The sequence below is a fragment of the Dermacentor variabilis genome, chromosome 1 (assembly GCF_050947875.1).
Source record: "Dermacentor variabilis isolate Ectoservices chromosome 1, ASM5094787v1, whole genome shotgun sequence".
Taxonomy (NCBI): Eukaryota; Metazoa; Arthropoda; class Arachnida; order Ixodida; family Ixodidae; genus Dermacentor; species Dermacentor variabilis.
The window spans coordinates 120,444,304-120,466,413 of record NC_134568.1 but is presented as its reverse complement, the minus strand read 5'-3'; the positions used below and the strand labels follow the sequence as shown (position 1 = coordinate 120,466,413).

Below are 22,110 nucleotides of genomic sequence, written 5' to 3'. Positions count from 1 at the left end.
ACACTTTCACCATAGTCTCTACATGCAACAACAACGTAACAACGGCATCCTTCAAAACCGCCTCGGCATGCGTGGCAGAGGCTGCAGCCATTGCCTTGGCCATTCAGGACGCCGAGCGCCAAACCAATTCGGCTGTCATATTATCCGACTCACAAGCGGCTTGCCGCCTGTTTTTACAAGGAACGGCACCCAAATCAATAATCAAAATTTTAGGCACTCAACTAGAGGGGCACCACACTATCGTCTGGTGTCCGGCACACGAGCGACTGGCAGGAAACGCTAGGGCAGACCGTATTGCTCGAGGTTTGAACGTCCGAGCAACGGCATGGCCTAGCGACGTCCTTCCACCGAATTCTCGTGACATCCTCCTACAGCAAAGGCAGGAGCGGAGACGTTTTGGACATCCTCACTCCGATTTAAACAGCCAACAGGAGAGGGACTGGCGTCGTATTCAGACGAATACATACCCCAACCTGCACCACCTACACAGAATACACCCCACGAGGTTCTCTGACGAGTGCCCGTGGTGCACAGACACACCCACACTAAAACACATCACATGGGAGTGCCCCAGGAGGCCTCCGCACATAGACAGTCCCATATTACACCAACATCCACTAATGAGGAATAGGCAGTGGGAGGCATGGCTTGCGGACGAGGGTCGGGAGAGCCAGTTGGCTCTTCTGGACCAAGCCCAGCGAGCCGCTCGTGCCAGTGGGGCCCTGGAATAGGGGCTCCAACCATCGTGCCTTATTTTATTTCCATTGAATAAAGTTTTACTCTCTCTCATAGTCCCGTAAGGTTCATGGCTACTCACTTTGCGTGAATTAGCTGCGATGACACTGCCTCTGTTGTCATCGGTGATTTCATTGCGTATGTGTGGGTACCGAAAAGGGAGCGGTTACGCGTTCCGTGTTGCAGATATATCCCTTGCGATGCCACACTGATCCGGCCCAACCGACAACCCAGCGGCGTACGTGCATCTATTTGACATTATCAAAGAATGTGACTGCAGTTGCGAGGGAAATAATGACGACCCATTAGGACAATAAGTGAGTTTGTTCCTTTTGTTCAAAATTATGTCACCTCGGTCTCCTGTGCCAAACAGCTTCGCTGGTCAACCACCTTCACGGAGTGGATTGGCTCATGATGTTTTTTTTAACTTTCTCTCTGTCGATGAGGATCGCTATAGCGGCTTGTTGGTACGGCTTATTTTATTTTGTTGTAGCGCAAGCTGAACAAGGACAACACACGGGCTGCATGACGTTTCGAGGGTGTATATATAGCGACGAGAATGGGAAATAAATCTGTTGTTGAAAGTTAGCGTTGTGTGTGTCAGATGTGCCTTTCTGTTGACCTTGTTCAGCTCGCGCTACAACAAAATAAGATTTCTCTCTTTCTTTCTTCGTTTCTTCCTTTCTTTCCTTCTTTCTTTCTTTCTGTCTTTGTTTGTTTTCTCTTTCGTTCTTTTGTTCCTTCTTTCTTTCCTTCGTTCTTTTTTCCTCTTGTTTCTTCATTCATATTCAGCCATTGCATATTTGCTTGCTTACGAGGGTATGAGCCATTCCTGATTGTGTCGTTCTTCTTTCCGGTATGAGCCATTGCAACGAGCCACTTTAGACTTTCACCCTAATCAACCAATATTTCGTCTGCCAATGTAGCCGTGCGGTTTGGAGCTGCTTCCACCACGGGCACTAGGTCGGAACTCATGTTTCCATTGACTGCATACGTATATCAGCAATATTTCTAGAAAAAAAATAGTGGTATTTTTTTCTTTATGTGTTAACAATAGCCAGTTAAAATATATTCCGCAAAGCACTCATTCCAATACTTCAGTACTTTTTGTTCTAACACACACGTGCGCGCTACTGTATTTGATACAATGCACCATAATAATTTTGCATTGATTTCCGCCAGGCAGCTGTTCTTATTCTTAATGACGCCAGGAAACCGAGCCTGATGTCACCAAGCTCATTTGTGTAATCGGGAGCGCGCACAATGTTCTCGCACACCTTGTGTGATATACCGTAGCGCTGAGGTGCTTCTTGTATAACGTAGGAGAGTCCGTAGTAAAAGCAGAAGTGTACTGTTGAGCGCATGTGCTTAAGTTGATGAACTTGAATTGCGACAAGAAAACCCGTTGGAGCATTTGCACCTGCTTTAACAGAAGCGTACTGCACCATGAATATCCAGGCAGTTACTTTTTAACGGCGCCAAATTTTAATAGAGCAATGTAAATCTTGCTGACATTATTGCTATCATTCCAGTGTTGAAATTGGTAGCCTCTACATACGGAGTAAGCTGAGCAGTTGTTTTCGTAATAAACGAAGGTACGATAATTAAATTGTCAATAATTAATCTTAGGTGGGTAACGGACATGTGTAGCTTGGAGCCAGTCCGCGAGACTACCTAGCTGAGCGAATAATTAATAAACATGCTTCTATTTTACAAATCCTTTACAGATAAACTCTGAAAGCATAACTGACGCTGAAAAAGACCGTCTTTAAGAGCGACCTGACAGAGCCCAGCCTTTTGTGATAATGTGATCAATAGCATCACTCCGTGAGTACGTTCCCTGCGGCCAGTGCACTTTTGATGTACATTTGTTTTGTTTTTTTTCTAAATCAAGCAGTTTAAACCTTTGATGTCAATACAAAAGCTAACGTGTGCCGCCGAAAGCTGGCTGGGGCGAAGTAGGGGTGCACGACGCAATGATAGTGCAGATTTAGCGCGTCATCGCCGTCAAGACGCAAGGAAGATAACGAACGCGAACCGCTAGTAGCTCCTAGCGGGACCGTGCCGATGGTGATGGTGCCATCGAGACAAAATACAGGGTGGCAATACTGACTGTACAGGCGCTTTCACAGCGAAGCTGTGTACCTCTGCCCCGAAATGCATTTGTCGTGTCAGGGAGCAAGAACTTTGGCCGATCCTGGAGGTTGCGAAGTATCGGGCTGTCACGCGGCGGAGGTGAAGCAGGCTTCAAGTGCTCCGCCAATACTACTACTACTACTACTACTACTACTACTAATAATAATAATAATAATAATAATAATAATAATAATAATAATAATAATAATAATAATAATAATAATAAAGATGCATTGTTTCCCGTCGATGGGCATGCTGGAATCATTTGTGAACCGCACATGGTCTCACGCGCAGAAGGCATTGCCGCATATGCATAGGCGGAAATGTATGTACAACCATACAACATGACTCGTAAGAGGAGAGAGGCACCGACTGTGGAGTGCAGTGTCTGCCGTACAAACGAAAGACGAAATTATGATATCCACTGTCTATGTATGTATATTCAGGCACACCCAAGTGTGGTACTGAGAAGTTCATTACCACGCACTTTGCATTGGTTAGCTGCGATGACACTACCTTTGTGATCATCATTGAGGACTTCAATGTGGGCATTTGAAAACCAGAAAATAAATGGTTCACTGAGTTTGTGCATGAAGAATTTGGTTTGGAGTGCTACACCACTCGAAGTAACTCAATTAACCAACAATGGTCGTGCATAGATTCTACTTTGGCCAAGACATCTGTCTAAGGTTGTAACCGGACCAACCCGTATATATCACAGTAATCACAGTAAGGCTATCGTCACTACCATTACCAAGTGGTGACAGTGACAAGAACTTTATTAGAGTGTCCTGAGGAACTTGTTTAGGGGGCACCCGAAGGCTCCCCGATCAAGTTGGTGGCTCCACCCACTACGGGACAGGGAGATGGTGACTCTCCGCGACGTCGCGGGCCCTCTGGACGGCCTGTAGTTGGCTTGTGAAATCCGAGCTCTTCAGCAAGGCGTCCCACTTGGACTCGTTATGAAAGTCGGAGCCCGCGTTGTACGGGCACAGCCAGAGCATGTGGTCGAAGGAGCAGCACGCGTGACCGCATTTGGAGCACGATTGCGGAAAGTTCGGGTCTATCCAACTAAGCGCTCTCGGGGTGAGGTACGATCTCGTCTGTAAAAGCCTGAAAGTAACAGCCTGAGCCCTGTTCAGTTTCGGACTGGGGGGAGGGAATTTTCTCCTGCTTTGTCTGTAATGTGACGTAATTTCGTGAAAGGATGTAAGTTTATCTTTGAAGGGGCAATCTTGCGGGAGAGCCGGACTGCTAGCTCTGGCGCGGTTCGTGAATTCACGCGCCAGGCAGTTGGCCCGCTCGTTAGGGTTGCAACCCGCTCGGTTAGTTGCATCGTCCATGTGTGCCGGGAACCATGCTATGTTGATATGACCTGCAGTTTCTTCTCGCGTATTAATACGAAAGCATCTGTTAACGATGTTGGCTGCGTGTTTACAAACTAGAGCGGACGAGAAAGCCCTGACCGCCGTGCGCGAGTCAGAGAAAATGGACGCCGGGCCTTTTGCGGCTTGAAGAGCCAAGGCTATCGCGGTTTCCTCCGCCTCGTTCGCGTGTTTGGCGTAGATTGATGCGGCGCTGATAAGCGTTCCGCGCGCGTCAACGACCGTGATTTCAAACCTGTCTTCGCTGCCATATTTGGCGGCGTCAACGAAGAATGCATCTGCCCCGTAAGGATCTATTCGTCGAAGGATGGCTCTAGCCCGCGCTCTTCTGCGACCTTCGTTATATATTGGGTGGATGTTCCTCGGCACGGGCTCGACCTTTATACCTTCACGGGCTAATTTAGACAGGGGGTGTCGGTTGAGCGGAGCCTGCATAGGGAGTTGACCAGCTTCATCAAGAATTTTGATTCCCGGCTTAGTTGACGAAAGCCTGGAGATCTGTGCAATAAACTGTGCTTCAATTAATTCGTCTGTGGTATTGTGAATTCCAAGTTCAAGTAGTTTTAATGTGCTAGCGGATTGTGGAATACCGAGTATTCTTTTGACGCCGGACCTGATGAGTGTGTCGAGTTTGTTCTTTTCAATTTTGCTCCACTTGAGGTACGGTGCCGTGTAAGTAATGTGACTGATAAAGAAAGCTTGGAAGACCCTGAGTAGGTTGTCCTCCTTGAGTCCCCCCCTTTTGCTTGCGATTCTAGTTATGAGTCTTGGTATGTTTTTCGCCTGCGCGCTCAGCTTGTTTAGAGCTTCTGCATTACAGCCTTTGGCGTTGATTAGAAGTCCTAAAATTTTGATGGAGTTCACCCTCGGAATGGGGTGCCCTTCTCGTGTTGTAATTTCGACTGGCAGCGTTTCCAGAGTGGTGAAAATAAATACAAGACCGCTTGTGTAATCCTGTGTGATGTGCTAGAGCTTAGCTGGTCATCCATCTTCACAGAGTGGAATGGCTTCTAATATTTTTTTTTCCTTTTTGCGTCGGTTTCGCTTTCAGAAAGTGATAATATTGTCACAGTCGGTAATGTGGAAAGAAGACGACGCTGATGGTGGTCTGGGAGACGACGAAGAAGTGTTTAGCAATATCGATGCTCTACGCTTGGTGGCTCAGCCATTAAAAGCTACCTGTAAATAGACGGACGCTTCTTCCTTCCCATAACATCATTGGTGGACGTGCGGGGTAATCACTTGAGCAAGACGGAGCTCCGCAGCGGACGTAACCTGGCCGCCATGTCTTCCGAAGGAGACAGTTCAACCGCGGCCCCGTCGTCGCCACCGACGGTCATCCTGGCCCAGCCTCGCGACCCTGGCATGTTTCCCGGGATTGACAACGTTGACGTCGATGACTGGTTACAGAATTATGAACGGGTCAGCGCACACAACAGGTGGGATAACACGCTTATGCTGGCTAATGTAATATTCTACCTCAAGAAAACAGCACGGGTCTGGTTCGAAACACATGAAGAAGAGATTACGAGTTGGGACCAGTGTAAACAGAAGCTTAGAGATTTGTTCGGCAAACCCGTCGGCCGCCAACGTGCTGCAAAGAAGGACCTTGGGACCCGTGTACAGACGTCCACTGAATCTTACGTGGCGTATATCCTGGACGTCCTCGCTCTTTGCCGCAAAGTAGATAACAATATGGCAGAGGCAGACAAGGTCAGCCACGTCTTAAAGGGCATCGCGGACGACGCGTTTAACCTGCTTGTTTATAAGAACATCACAACGGTCAATGAGATCATTAATGAATGTCGCCGCTTTGAAGACGCGAAGAGTCGCCGCATAGTTCAACAGTTTACGCGTCTACCTAATACCGCAGCTTCATCGACGTGCGAAGACATTAGTCCACCACGTGAGCCCACCTCCTCTGAGAACGTCGTTCGTATCATTCGCCAGAAGATGAAAGCCGCGGTGCCTGTTCGCTTCCAGACCTGCTCGAACGGTTCTCGACGGACGATTTCCCTTGTGCAGTCTGTCGTCGCGACCAGTTGAGTAACCTTGGAATTCAAACTGTCTGTTCCGTCAACCGATCGGACACCTATGCCTTTCCTACCGTCCCTCATTCGTGACGGCAGTGCCCCTCTCGACCTTTTCGCAATCCAGCGGAATAGCGAACATCTATATGGTATATATATATGGATATATATACCATAGAGAACCATAGAGCCATAGATTCCATAGATCGGCCGATTTGTTGCAACTGCCGAGGCGCTGCAGCCACATTTCCCCTCACTACCGCAATACCTGGACGTCATCCCAATATCAATCTGCGTTCCAACCTTACCACCGGTCACCAGGTACTCGTATAGCACAGGAAGATTCCATAGAGCCATCGAACTCTACTAAGGCGTCCTCATCTACACGGCAGAGTCGTTCACCTTCACCACGACGACCTCTGTCTCACTCACTCCCTGTTTGCAGTTCTCCTTCGCCCATGTACCGGCGCTCTACGGGAAACTGAAGGGTGCAGCTCCTTGGAGTGACGCTGCTAGAACGATCCCGACTGCAATTGCTCTACTGACCTTGCCGACGGATACGGATTTACTTGATGTGTACGTAGATGGTGTCCCTTCACTGCTCTGCTAGATGCAGGCGCGTGCATCTCTGCGATGAGCGACCAGCTTCGTAGACGGTTCACTAAAGTTTCGCAATTTTCAACTTTGACTTCTGATATTACGCCATCTCCTGTTGACGTCTTCTTTGCCGGCTGTCTTTCCTCACCTAACAAACATGGTTGCTCCCGAACTTTCGCCTCACCACGCCGACCAGTTATGCCACCTGCTCTCCTCGTTCAGCGACATTTTTTACTTGGGTCGCCCGTTAGGACAGACCTCTCTCACGACCCACTGTATTGATACCGGTGACGCACACCCTATTCACAAGCGACCATGTCATGGTCCTTGCACAAACGACAAACAATTCAAACGGAGGTCAGGAACATGATCTCGAGAAGTCGTGGAACTGTCATTCAGTCCTTGGGCGTCCAATGTCGTTCTAGTTAAAAGGAAGGACGCCAGCTGGCGCTTCTGCGTGGATTACCAGCGCCTCAACAAAATCACCAAGAAAGGCGTTTATCCTCTACCAGCCGTTGATGACGCCTCCAACTGCCTCCACGGTGCAAAGTACTTTTCTTCCATCCATCTTTGTACCGGATACTGGCAGATTGCTGTTGACAACATAGATTGAGAGAACATCGCGTTTATAACACCTGATGGCTTATATCATTTCAAAGTCATGCCTTTCAGCTTATGTGATGCTCCAGCTATTTTTTAACGCATGATGGACACACTCTTTCATGACCTCAAGTGGTCCATCTGTATTTGTTACTTAGATGACGCCTTGATTTTTGCTCCTGCATTCGCCACGTACCTGGGGTGCCTCTCGCACATTCTTTCTGCTTTTCTCAATGCTGGCCTTCAAATTCATTCTTCTAAATGCCACTTCGGACGCAGTCAAATTACTATCCTCGGTTATCTTGTTGATTCATCTGTTGCGCGCCCAGACCCGGGCAAAGTTCGTGCCGTACGGATGCTTCCCGTGCCAAATGTGCTAAATATATACGGAGCTTCGTGGGCCTGTGCTCGTACTTCCGCCGCCGCATGCACAATTTTGCGGAGGTCACCCGCCCTCTGCTCTTGTGAAGGCAGACGTTTCATTTTCTTGGGGTCCTGAACAAGCAACTGCCTACTCGGAGTTTATCTCTCTCCTAACATTTCCATTCCTTCTTGCGCACTCCGACCAGACTGCTCCAACAGGAGTCCGCACTGATGCCAGTGGTCATGGAATCGGTGCCTGTTTTTGCGAACGTCAACGACGCCACGACCACGTCATTGCCTGCGCCAGCTGTCTGCTTTCTCCAGATGAGTGCAATTAGTTCATTACTGAACGTGAGTGCTTTGCACTTCTCTAGGCAGTGGCAAAATCTCGCCCTTACCTGTATGGTCGGCCCTTTACATTCACGAAAGACCACCATGCGCTCTGCTGGCTTTCGTCCCTCAAAGACCCTACCGGTCACCTAGGTCACTGGGCGCTACGCCTACAGGAATACTCGTACACGGTTGCTTGTGCGAGTTTACACCAACATGCCAACTGCTAGTACTACCACCTAGACGATGCTCCTGATGTTCCTGTGTGCTATGCTTCTGCTTCTGCATTTTCGCTATGTGCTTCGCTGACCTCGCTACCGAAGAGTGCTGAGATCCGGTATACGTGGCATCATGTACAAGCTCACATCTAGATCATGTGATCCTTCTCTTGTTGATCCTTCTGTCCAAGCTGTACGATCTACCAACTTTTCGTCACTTCGGGGAATCAGTACGTACGACCGTGTCCGGCAACGATTCTTACGGCCTGGTCTGTACCGATCGGCCCGCCGCTACGTCGCTTCTTGTGAGTTGCGTCAACTACAGAAGAAGCCATCTGTTCTCACTGATGGTTTACTCCTACCTCTTGGCAATCCTACCGAACCCTTTTATCGCGTTGGTGTACGACTGTTGGCCCCTTTCCCCACATCTTGCTGATGCAACAAATGGACTGCCGTCGCAACTGATTCTACAACTTGGTTCGGGTTCACCAGAGCCCTTCCAACAGACGTAGCCTACTTCCTCTTGCACAACATCATGTTCACCACGGCGCTGCTCGTCAACTTCTTACCGACAGGGGTCGCTCCTTCCTCTCTACAGTTGTGGTCTACTTGCTCCGCTCCTGTTCTACCAAACATAAACTTCGTACAGCATCCCACCCTCAGACGAACGATCTTAGGGTGGGCTTATTCGATCAATAACGGACAAGCTCTCCATGTGTGTTTCTGAAAACCATCTTGATTCAGATATTGCTCTCACTTTTGTCACATTCGCCTACAATTAATCACGCTACGACACTATAGGTTACTCGCCATTTTATTCCTTGTACGGCCGAGATCCAGTATTGCCTTTTTACAATACTGCCTACTACTCAAGAGCCCGTGTTTCAGTATACCCGCTATGTAATTGCTCGAGCCCAAGAAACATGCCTAGTTGCTCACCGTCGCCTTTGTGCTTCTTAGAAAACGCAGAAAAGCATTTGTGACATTAGTCACCGGGACGCCGATTATGTTCCCAGGGATCTTGTCCTTCGGCGATCTCCCAGCCGCCGCTTCGGCCGCTCGAAAAAACTAATGTCCCGCTATTCCGGCCTTACCGGGTCCTTTGTCAGGTAAGCGACGTAACCTATGAGATCTCTCCGACCGCACCTACTACTCGCTCCATCCAGGCATCCCATGACGCCGTACTTGTCGGCTGCCTAAAACGCTACTAGTCCGTTTCAGCATAAAAATCAGCGGAATGGCGCTTCCATGCCAGGTGGAAATACGTTACACAGTTCTGCACAACGCTGAGGAAGATGAGCAGGAGCTTGGGACTGAAGAAGACAATGCTTCAGAAACTAGACTGCAGTAATTGTCTTTGCCAATTACTGTAAATTACTCCTGATTCTGTAACTTACAAAAAATTAAATTATGGAGCTTTACCTGCCAAAACCACCATCTGATTATGAGGCACGCCATAGTGGAGGACTCAGGAAAATTTCGACCACCTGGGATTCTTCAACGTACACCAAAATCTAAGTACAAGGGTGTTTTCGCATTTTCACCCCCATCGAATTGCGGCCCCCATACTGTAAATACGCTACCCGTCTTGCTTCTTCTTTCAGCAATAATATTCTAAATCGAACCTAACCGGAAGCTTTAGCTCCTACATGGGAAATGAACAATGGTTTCTTCTCACAATCACTGCACCGAAATTAATTAGTTATGTTGAACTCACAAGAGACCGTTAAAATGAGATTGCAGAAACCACGAATTTTTATTTAACTTCCACTTTTTTAAATTCTGAAAATATGCTAAATTTAAAGAAACGCTACCTGAAGTATACAACCCCGCACCTCACCAACAAAAAATAATGTCGCAATTCTCTAAGCTGCACCTAATATTTCATTTATTGCGGACGAAAATGATATAACATATGCCACCCTTACGTACACCACTAATTCCTGAATGTGGCATTCGCAAAACCTTGCCAAGCATTGTAACAAACTCACATACATCATAAATTCATACGTCAAACTTGCCCGATTGAGCTGCTCCAATATAGAGATGTGATACCAGTTTTTGATGCTAACAAGCGGATTTGTAAACTTCGTACTTCTATTCTTTTTTCAGATTTACTGATTTCCGACGTCTTGTCAATACTTCTATATGGCCTAAATCAAAATTATTTCTGCTGCAATCACTGATTTAACGTTCTCTCTTAAATGCTACACGTTCTCTCTTAAATGCAACAATTCTCATTCAGGTAATTGAGCTGTTTTCGCACAAAATCATGCCTTTTACATGTATTTGAGCGGCCGGCATCGAAGATAGGCCCTAGCTAAAGCTTCCTCTTATTCAATCATTCCGGTTCTACCGGAAACCCACGAAACACAAATCTGACTATATGGAAGCCCACGGCTGCAGTGGTGTACAAATAATAGGAAAATACAACGAAGGAAACCAAAGGGAAGCTTTGCGGGAGCCATTATCTCGGCCAGACATCTCACACGGAATGCCAACGAGCTGTCTGGCAAGGTGTCCAACAAAATCGTCGATTCATTGCCAGTCGGGCAAGTAGCAGATAAGGCCGATACTTGAGCGCGCTCGTTTTCAAGTACCGAGGTGAAGCAACAGTCTCAGGGTGCGCTTCTTTTTATTATGTTTTCTTTTGTTGTGCGTCATGGCATACGTCACGGCGCGAATTTCAAATCATTAAGGTGGATACGCCACGTGGTGGCGAAAAAGGAAACCAAACGCTTGTCCAGAATTCCTGGGTATGAACGGTTCGACGGGGATGGATAAGGCGCTAAATAGCGATAACGGCTTATAATGATCGGAACGCCACCTGCAGTAGTTTGCTTGAGTCGTCTATTTACCTTGCGCTGTCGTCCGCAACAGCTCGTTCCGCCACAGCGCTGTCATTTACACTGATCGGATCAAGTTTCATTACATTGACAATGACGTTACGCTGCGCGGAGATGAGAAATTGGCACATTGCTTACGCATACTTACTTAGACAACTACAAGATCAGTTTCTGCGTGAATTTTTTTCAAAGTGCAATAATAAATTCTACTGGCAGAATAAAATTGTTCGAGATTTCTTGCCACCAGCCCTCGCGATGGCTGAGTGTCTTTTACACTATGATATACATGATGTTTCAAGTAACTTGAGCCAAACCTTAAAAATGTGCAAATGCCACATCGCTGGACCGAACCAAGATGATGTTTTCCGTCGCTTGGAGATACTCAGATTATTTTTTCCATTCCGCCTAATTGCATAATTAGCCCTAATTTATTAATCAACTTCTCTAATGATAAAATTATATGAAGTGTGTCAATGACAAAATTGTAGGGCAACAGGAAAAAATTCAGTGCCATCCCATCTGTGAAGGCGGATGACCAGCGAAGCTGTGTGCGCGGGCCCCTTAGTCACGAACTGTCCATGGCCATGCGTCAAATGCCGTATAGACATAAATGGAAGGCGAGGCTCGTCTAGTCGCTTCTCTACGATGTTGAGCCTCGGAAGGTGATGATGACGTGTGATGTTTTATGGCGCAAGGGCCAGGTTTGGCCAAAGAGCGCCATGACAAGTGGTAATGTTGACGATCTATTATGAATGGCGTGCACAATGAATTCCTCATGGTAGATGTGACATGGCTGTAAAAGGGCCTAAAACCTGTGGCTGTAAGTGGCGTAGAAAATATAGGTGCTAAAATAATGACGGTGACTAGGATGTGATATGGGCTATGGCAATGGGCTTTCGTTAAAACGTGATGCAATAAAACATAACACGGACACCAGAGTTTCAAGAGAGCCCTAGAATGCAGGGCTGTTAGTCATGTGCTAAAAGTTGCCTCGCCAAATGATTTTCAGGGTGTCCGTTTCGGCTAAAAACTCTAAGGCTGTTTGCAGATTAAAAAGCGGTTCATGGCTAAGAAAAAATGCAAGGTGAAGGGGTATATTCTCGCGATATGCAGCAGGGAAATACTTTTTCCTCTCTGTTTCTATTGCAGGGCACTGAATAAAACATGGAGGACTGTGAGACTATTGCCGCACTTAACACAAGTTCGAGGATCGCCCCCAGTCAAGAGATGAGAGTGGGTACCGTATGTGTGGCCTATCCTTAATCGGCAAAGAAGCACTTCCTTGTGCCTTGCTATGTTCCCATTTATCCAGTTCCCCAGTTTTGGTTTTACTATGTGAAGCTTATTCATTGCTTGTGTATCCCACTCGCCTTTCCAATGATTACTCAATTTACTGCGTAGAAAAGGCTTTAGGTTTGTGGCAGGGATGGGGATATTTAAATCTGCATCGCTAAAAGTTACTGACCTAGCGCTTTGGTCAGCAGCTTCGTTGCCTTTTATACCTTTGGGACCGGGTACCCAGCATATGACAATCACTTGATTGCGCATATATAGGGAGCACAACGGACTGTACAGCTCACTAAGAACTGAGTTCTTATATTTTCCTGGACTAAGTAAGGCTCTGAATACACTTAATGAATCTGTAAACACGGTAGCCCTAGCAAGTTTTGTGAGCCTTATGTTTTTGAATAGCCGATAGTATAGCGTAGGCTTCCGCTGTAAAGATACTTGTGTGTGGATTTAGTGCCCCGGATACTGAAAACGAAGGTCCCAGAGCTGCGTAGGAAACTGCTTTAGAGGACTTGGAAGCGTCTGTATAGTATTCTGTACAGGAGTACTTCTCCTGAAGTTCACGAAAATGGAATTGTATATGGTGTTTCCGGCGCCCTCTTAGATATTTCTGCGAAAGAGACGTCGAATTCAATGGTCTGCCATTCCCATGGTGGGAGCAGGCGAGTGGGTGCCATTAGGACATTCTCTGGGACTAAGACACCTGTTTCTTCTGCCAGTGTTATCAAACGGAGGTTCAACGGAGCTCTAATAGCTGGGTGGTTACCAAATTATCTGGCTGTAGACACTTCACGAATAGATGAGTGACATGGATGCTGCACGTCTAATTTAACTTTGAGAGCACAGGAAAGAGGTAAATATTTCCTTTGGAGATCTAATGAACATTCATTACACTCAACATACAAGCTTTCTACGGGTCTTGTCCTAAAAGTGCCTGTAGCCAGGCGTATACCCAAGTGGTGAATGGGATCTAGCATCTTTAAAGCACTAGGCGCAGCAGAGCTATATACTATTGCTCCATAGTCGAGACGGGACCGTATAAGGCTTTTGTAGAGGCTCAAAAGGCAACTCCTTTCACTTCCCCAAGATGTGTGGGACAAGAGCTTCAGTAAATTCATTGTATTCAGACATCTCGCTTTCAGATACCTAAGGTGAAAGACAAATGTTAGTTTCGAGTCTAAGATTATTCCTAAAAATTTATGTTCGTGGCTGACACATAGCGGCTGTCCATTAAGATGGACAGCAGGGTCAGGTAATATACCTCTCATTTTAGAGAATAGAACGCATGTGCTTTTTTGGGGGCTTAACCTAAATCCATTCTCGTCAGCCCACTTTGATATTTTGTTTAGGCCAAGCTGTATATGTCGCTCGCAGATAGAAATATTGCATTATTTAAATCCTATCTGTACGTCATCCACATACACTGAATAAAACATTGTTCGTGTTATGACGCTATAGAGGGAATTCATTTTTTTCGATGAAGAGCGTGCAGCTCAGCACACCACCTTGTGGCACACCTGTTTCCTGCGTAAATTGACGAGATAGCACTTTACCAACCCTCACACAGAACGTACGATTAGAGAGGTAGCTATGAATGAGGTTCAAGCCGTTGCCTCTGACACCCATAACAGCCAGATCACGAAGAATTCCGAAGCGCCAGGTTGTGTCGTATGCCTTTTCCATATCTAAAAATACCGCTAATAATAACTGCTTCTGCATGAAGGCATCTCGGATATTCGCCTCCATGCGGACAAGGTGATCTGTCGTACACCTACCCTCTCTAAAGCCAGACTGCAAGGGGTCTACTATTTTGTTGCTTTCAAGATAATGAATTAGGCGTCTGTTTACCATTTTCTCAAAGAATTTGCATAGGCAGCTTGTCAGGGCTATAGGCCTGTAGCTGCTGACCGAAGTTGGATCCTTGCCCTCTTTGAGAATAGGAATTACGACTGCTTGCTTCCAGCCAGATGGAATATCATCATCATCATCATCAGCCTGGTTACGCCCACTGCAGGGCAAAGGCCTCTCCCATATTTCTCCAACAACCCCGGTCACGAACTAATTGTGGCCATGCCGTCCCTGCAAACTTCTTAATCTCATCCGCCCACCTAACTTTCTGCCGCCCCCTGCTACGCTTCCCTTCCCTTGGGATCCAGTCCGTAACCCTTAATGACCATCGGTTATCTTCCCTCCTCATTACATGTCCTGCCCATGCCCATTTCTTTTTCTTGATTTCAACTAAGATGTCATTAACTCGCGTTTGTTCCCTCACCCAATCTGCTCTTTTCTTATCCCTTAACGTTACACCTATCATTCTTCTTTCCATAGCTCGTTGTGTCGTCCTCAATTTGAGTAGAACCCTTTTCGTAAGCCTCCAGGTTTCTGCCCCGTAGGTGAGTACTGGTAAGACACAGCTATTATATACTTTTCTCTTGAGGGATAACGGCAACCTGCTGTTCATGATTTCGGAATGCCTGCCAAACGCACTCCAGCCCATTCTTATTCTTCTGATTATTTCCGTCTCATGATCCGGATCCGCCATCACTACCTGCCCTAAGTAGATGTATTCCCTTACGACTTCCAGTGCCTCTCTGCCTATTGTAAATTCCTGTTCTCTCCCGAGACTGTTAAGCATTACTTTAGTTTTCTGCATATTAATTTTTAGACCCACTCTTCTGCTTTGCCTCTCCAAGTCAGTGAGCATGCATTGCAATTGGTCCCCTGAGTTACTAAGCAAGGCAATATCATCAGCGAATCGCAAGTTACTAAGGTATTCTCCATTAACTTTTATCCCCAATTCTTCCCAATCCAGGTCTCTGAATACCTCCTGTAAACACGCTGTGAATAGCATTGGAGATATCGTATCTCCCTGCCTGACGCCTTTCTTTATGGGGATTTTGTTGCTTGCTTTATGGAGGACTACGGTGGCTGTGGAGCCGCTATAGATATCTTCCAGTATTTTTACATATGGCTCATCTACACCCTGATTCCGTAATGCCTCCATGACTGCTGAGGTTTCGACTGAATCAAACGCTTTCTCATAATCAATGAAAGCTATATATAACGGTTGCTTATATTCTGCACATTTCTCTATCACTTGATTGATAGTGTGAATATGGTCTATTGTTGAGTAGCCTTTACGGAATCCTGCCTGATCCTTTGGTTGACAGAAGTCTAAGGTGTTCCTGATTCTATTTGCAATTACCTTAGTAAATACTTTGTAGGCAACAGACAGTAAGCTGATCGGTCTATAATTTTTCAAGTCTTTGGCGTCCCCTTTCTTATGGATTAGGATTATGTTAGCATTCTTCCAAGATTCCGGTACGCTCGAGGTCATGAGGCATTGCGTATACAGGGTGGCCAGTTTCTCTAGAACAATCTGTCCACCATCCTTGAACAAATCTGCTGTTACCTGATCCTCCCCAGCTGCCTTCCCCCTTTGCATATCTCCTAAGGCTTTCTTTACTTCTTCCGGCGTTACCTTCGGGATTTCGAATTCCTCTAGACTATTTTCTCTTCCATTATCGTCGTGGGTGCCACTGGTACTGTATAAATCTCTATAGAACTCCTCAGCCACTTGAACTATCTCATCCATATTAGTAATGACATTGCCGGCTTTGTCTCTTAACGCATACATCTGATTCTTGCCAATTCCTAGTTTCTTCTTCACTGTTTTTAGGCTTCCTCCTTTCCTGAGAGCATGTTCAATTCTATCCATATTATACTTCCTTATGTCAGCTGTCTTACGCTTGTTGATTAACTTCGAAAGTTCTGCCAGTTCTATTCTAGCTGTAGGGTTAGATGCTTTCATACATTGGCGTTTCTTGATCAGATCTTTCGTCTCCTGGGATAGTTTGCTGGTATCCTGCCTAACGGAGTTACCACCGACTTCCACTGCACACTCCTTAATGATGCCCACAAGATTGTCGTTCATTGCTTCAACACTAAGGTCCTCTTCCTGAGTTAAAGCTGAATACCTGTTCTGTAGCTTGATCTGGAATTCCTCTATTTTCCCTCTTACCGCTAACTCATTGATCGGCTTCTTATGTACCACTTTCTTCCGTTCCTTCCTCAGGTCTAGGCTAATTCGAGTTCTTACCATCCTGTGGTCACTGCAGCGCACCTTACCGAGCACGTCCACATCTTGTATGATGCCAGGGTTAGCGCAGAGTATGAAGTCTATTTCATTTCTAGTCTCGCCGTTCGGGCTCCTCCACGTCCACTTTCGGCTATCCCGCTTGCGGAAGAAGGTATTCATTATCCTCATATTATTCTGTTCCGCAAACTCTACTAATAACTCTCCCCTGCTATTCCTAGTGCCTATGCCATATTCCCCCACTGCCTTGTCTCCAGCCTGCTTCTTGCCTACCTTGGCATTAAAGTCGCCCATTAGTATAGTGTATTTAGTTTTCACTCTACCCACCGCCGATTCCACGTCTTCATAGAAGCTTTCGACTTCCTGGTCATCATGACTGGATGTAGGGGCGTAGACCTGTACAATCTTCATTTTGTATCTCTTATTAAGTTTCACAACAAGACCTGCCACCCTCTCGTTAATGCTATAGAATTCCTGTATGTTACCAGCTATATTCTTATTAACCAGGAATCCGACTCCTAGTTCTCTTCTATCCGCTAAGCCCCGGTAGCACAGGACGTGCCCGCTATTTAGCACTGTATATGCCTCTTTTGGCCTCCTAACTTCACTGAGCCCTATTATAATAATATAATAATAATAGATGGATATAATAGATGGAATATAACTGGCGGAAAATATGGAATTAAAAAGTGACAGTAGTGTTATGTGTGTTTCGGCGTGTAGGCAGGTATTCGATCATCTCAAAAACTATTCGATCGCCTCCAGGAGCTGATTTATTGCAACAGTTCAGTGGAGCCTGAAATTCCACCATGTTAAATGGTCGGTTGTAAGGTTCATTTTTATTTGCTTTCTGATTCAGAGGCTGTCGTTCCGCTTGTCGCTGATATCTTAGAAATGTATCTGAGTAATGGGTTGAACTCGAGATGTACTGAAAATGTGCCCCTAGCGAATCAGCTTGGTCCTCAATAGTGTCTCCTTGTGTATTTACTAAAAGTAGAGGATAAGTTTCGCGGCCTTTTATTTTGTTGACCCTATTCCAGGCTTTCCGTTCGTCTGTATATGAATTGATGCTACTGGTGTATTTTTGCCAACTTTCCCGTTTGGCCCTACGGCGTGTTCTTCTATCTAGTGACTTTATTTTCTTGAAATTGATCAGATTCTCGGCAATTGAAGATTCGCGAAGGTGACTCCAAGCCTTATTTTGATTTTTACGAGCTTCTTTGCACTCCGCATTCCACCAGGGAACACGTCGTTTGAAGGGCGATCTATTTGATTCAGGAATACATAGTGACGCAGAATCAACAATAAATGCTGTCAGACATGCCACAGCGACATCAATAAAAAGTGCAGAGATGTCTTCCCAAGTCATGCGGGTGAGTTCTTTATAACGTTTCCAGTTGACTGACTCGACTTTCCAGTGGGGGACGTATGGAGAGCATTCATCAGATTTTGTTGATTTTATGACAATTGGAAAATGGTCGCTCCCATATGGATTTTCAAGCACCGTCCACTGTAGATACGGTATGAGTGTACCAGATGCAATGCTTAAATCGATTGAAAGAAATGTTTTGTTTGCCACGCTATAGAATGTAGGCTCTTTATTATTTAGTAAGCATGCACCTGTAGTGAAGAGGAAGCTTTCTACTAAGCGTCCCCTGGCACCATAACTACAACCTCTCCAAAGGGTGTTGTGTGCATTAGAATCTCCGAGGACAATATAAGGTTCGGGCAGTTCATTCATAAAGCTTTGGAATTCTGTTTTTGAAAGATGGTAATTCGTGGGGATGTATAGTGAGGAAATTGTTACCAGTTTATTAAACAGTATCGCACGCACTGCAACTGCCCCTAGGTGTGTTTTAAGCTGCAATTTCTGGCAAGCAACACCCTTATCTACAATTATTGTAACACCGCCAGACGGGGCAAGGGCGTCGTTGCGGTCTTTTCGGTAAATGGCATACTGCCGGAGAAAGTTCGTGTGTGAAGGATTGGGATGTGTCTCTTGGACACACAGCACCTTTGGATTGTACTTATTTAAGAGTTCCTTAATGTCGTCTAGCTTGTGGAGTAAACGCCTGAGATTGCATTGTATTATCTGTGTATTCATAATGTATGTTTGTTGTGCTGTGTGTCTAAGAAATATAGATTATATTAGCTCACAAGACCTTTTCAGGCCCCATGATACGAGCTCTATCTTTCCTCCCGCCGCGCTCGAGGGTGCTGCGCCATTTCTTGGGCGTCTGAGACGGCCGATTTGTACTCGTATCCATCACCTCGCCTGACGCGGTGGATAGTGCCTGCGGAGCGGGCACATTCGCGGGGGTGTTGGGCCTATCTGCACGGGCAGTGGCCCTGGGTTCAACAGGCCCGAGGGTCTGCTGTTCCTCCTTTGCGGGGGCTGGAACAGCGCTGGCTGTTCCAGCCGGGGGGGGGGTGGCTGATGGCGTGACCACCGTCACACTCCGTGTGACTTGGGCGGCCGCTGAATGATGTAGCGCTGCCCCCCGGCGCGCCACATTGGTGTAAGAAGGACTGGACTGATTTTGGAGTGACAAACGCCTACGTGCCTCTGGAAAAGATAGGTTGAGTTTTACTTTCAGTTCTATGATTTGTTTCTCTTTTTTTCCAAGAAGGGCACAATCGCGAGTAGGCGGGGTGATCTCCTTCACAGTTGGCGCAGTGGTTTGTTGAGGTACAGATGTCAGACGCGTGTTCAGAAGAACTACATTTGGCACAAGTAGCACGTCCTCTGCAGTTCTGCGACCCATGCCCAAAGCACTGACACTTGAAGCAACGACGCGGGTTTCGGATATACGGCCTGACGCGAAGCTTACAGTAACCGGTTTCTCTTGTTTCAGGTAGGTTGCAGGTTTCGAACGTAATAATTATGTGCTTGGTAGGTATTTGCTTGTCATCTCGCCTCAATGTTGTCCTTTGTACTTTGATTACGTTCTGGTCCTGCCATCCTTCAAGCAGTTCGCTTTCGCTCAGTTCGAGGAGGTCATCTTCTGAGACGACCCCGCGCACGGTGTTCGTCGATCTGTGTGGGCCCACTGAGAAGGGAATTTCCCCAAATGCTACAACTTTCAAGAGTTTGTCATACTGCACTTTGTCGCGGAGTTCGAGAAGATCGCCACTTCCCATCTTCATTACTTTATAGCCTGGGCCAATTGCTTCAGTGAGAGATTTTGCTACAGAAAATGGTGAGATCATTCTGACTGTTTTCTAATCGTGCAGACTATGTACAACGTAGTACTTTGGAAAAGATTGTTTTGGCTGCATGAAGAACGTAAATGTTTCATCGGTGCGCCCCCTCTTCAGGGAGCGATCAGGTAGCGGAGGAAAGTCATTTGCCATATAGTGCAGGAAAATTCGGCGGCGATGGTGGCGACCCACCACCGAGCCCAACAAGGGGATGCTACAAGGTTGGAAGAACACCTGTAGACGCCAGCCATGCATCGCCGCTATAACCTAATATATATACCCAAGATTGGATATATTACACACGGTTAACCCTTGCCGCCAGGAAATACGGAAGTAATAATAAGTGAAGAGGAGGCAGGAAAGATGGAAAAGTGGGAGAGAAAGACGAAGATTGGAGAGGAGGACAGGAAAAGGCGACTGCCGATTTCCTCTAGGTGGGTGAGTCTGGAGGTGCCGTCTATGTGAAGCCGAGGCCGAAGAGGTATGTTGCCTCCGTCGGGGGGCCTTAACTGTCCAAACACCCAGCATCGGCTCAACCCCCAGGATCCCGCTTTCCCCAGACACGGCTAAGGCTAAGCCGCGCACGGCTACACGCGGGAGGTTCCAACCCTCGTGTGCTCGGGTACGTGATGTCGCAACACACCAAACGCCTGCTGACGCAGACGCCCCTGCGGGGGAGCCTCGGAAGATGAAGAAGCACTGGGGCGTATATATACGCATGTATTGTTGTAAAATGCGGCATGATACCTTTTACAAACGAATCCCGGCACGTAGAACAGACACGCACCTCACCGCACTCCAAGGGCACACACTGCTTCACCGCAGCCACGGCGATCGTGCGTTTGTCGATGTCGCAGTGCAGTAATGATTGTGACGTCACTCGAAAACCACAAGCGGTCACACACAACACAGGCCACACAAAGCTGGTTCCCCACAAACTCCCTCGGAAACCTGGCCGTTCCTCCGGTGAAATGGTCCAAGTTCGCGGGATCGGGGCCACATGGACGGTTCGCGTTACTTTTCGCCTAGCGGTCCTGGCGGGCAGCACTCCTACAGGACCACCAACATGGGAGAGCGGAAGGAAAGGAAAGGAGATACGCAAGCGCTCCTTTCATGGCCGACGCAGGTCAAAGGGTAGTAACTCCTCTTATCAGCGTAATATTTTGTACGGGTTGTATTTGGACCCAAGCTATTAAGCTTACTTTTGCAAGCTGGCGGAATGCTTGAAGCCTGCTTCACCTCCGCCATGGATCGGCCCGGTATTGCACTATCTTCGGCATGGGCCCACTGATTTTGGTCTACGGACATCTATCCGCTGTAAACTAGCCATATACAGCTTCGCTGTAAACCTCCCGATACAGCTTGCTGTTGTTCAGTACGCGCTACAAAGAATGTCTTTCCGAACGTCAAGGAAGCCCGCGAAGACACGCAAAATAGCCGCACGACTGGCCGCTCGAGGCACTTCGCGTGTATTAGCGGCCTTTTTTCACTCTCGGAAAGACTTTTATGTTGAGCAACAGAAAGCTGTAGCGGGAGTTTTTCATGTTGCTCTACAATTTTCTCATTGACAAATTTAATCGAATTATAATAATCGAGAAGTTGATTAATTAACTAACACTACTTTTCTTATTAGGCGGAAGGAAAAAATTAATTTGAGTATCCACACGAGACGGCAAACAACATTACCTTGGTTCTGTCCAGCTACGTGGCATTCGCATGTCTTTAAAGTTGGGCTCGAGTAAAGTGAAACACCCTGTACAGTATAGGCTTGCGATAAAGCGAAGGCGCATTCCCTAGTTCGATTCTGAAACCAGGCTGTTATTTTGTCATGGTGTCGCTAATGATAAGTTTGCCCTTTCTTCAGAAACAGTGATATAGGTGACTTCTCGTATACAATGCGGTAAATTTCAATTTTGTATATTTAATTAGGTAAGTGCTGGTGAACAACAACGCCGCGTAAGCAGCGTGACAAAACCGAATATATCGAATTTTTAAGCACTCTTACAGAAAAGACCACGCACTCTCAGTTTTGCCTATCGAATGAAACGCGACTGGTTTTCTTTTTTTTCTTACATTCTCACTTTCTAGAAGGTCCCCAGCTAGCATCGCACTCTCCACACATTTGGACAACCATGTAACCATGGTGGGCTATCTTTGAAAGTGTTTGACGTCATCTCTCCCTTCTAGGCCGTAAAGTTGCACCGTGAATGCGGCTTTAGACCGGAAATCAGATATGCATACTTTCACCTTCACAATTAAAAAAAAGTTAAAGCTGAAGAGCTG

The 22,110-nt window shown here is 46.6% G+C and overlaps 1 non-coding gene across 1 annotated transcript; it reads left to right on the top strand.

Moving 5' to 3' along the window:
• The first annotated feature begins 20,932 nt into the window (after nt 1-20,932).
• Nucleotides 20,933-21,120, top strand: LOC142567945 (U2 spliceosomal RNA). The gene has a single exon (XR_012825318.1). It is a non-coding gene; the product is annotated as a U2 spliceosomal RNA (small nuclear RNA).
• Nucleotides 21,121-22,110: the final 990 nt, after the last annotated feature.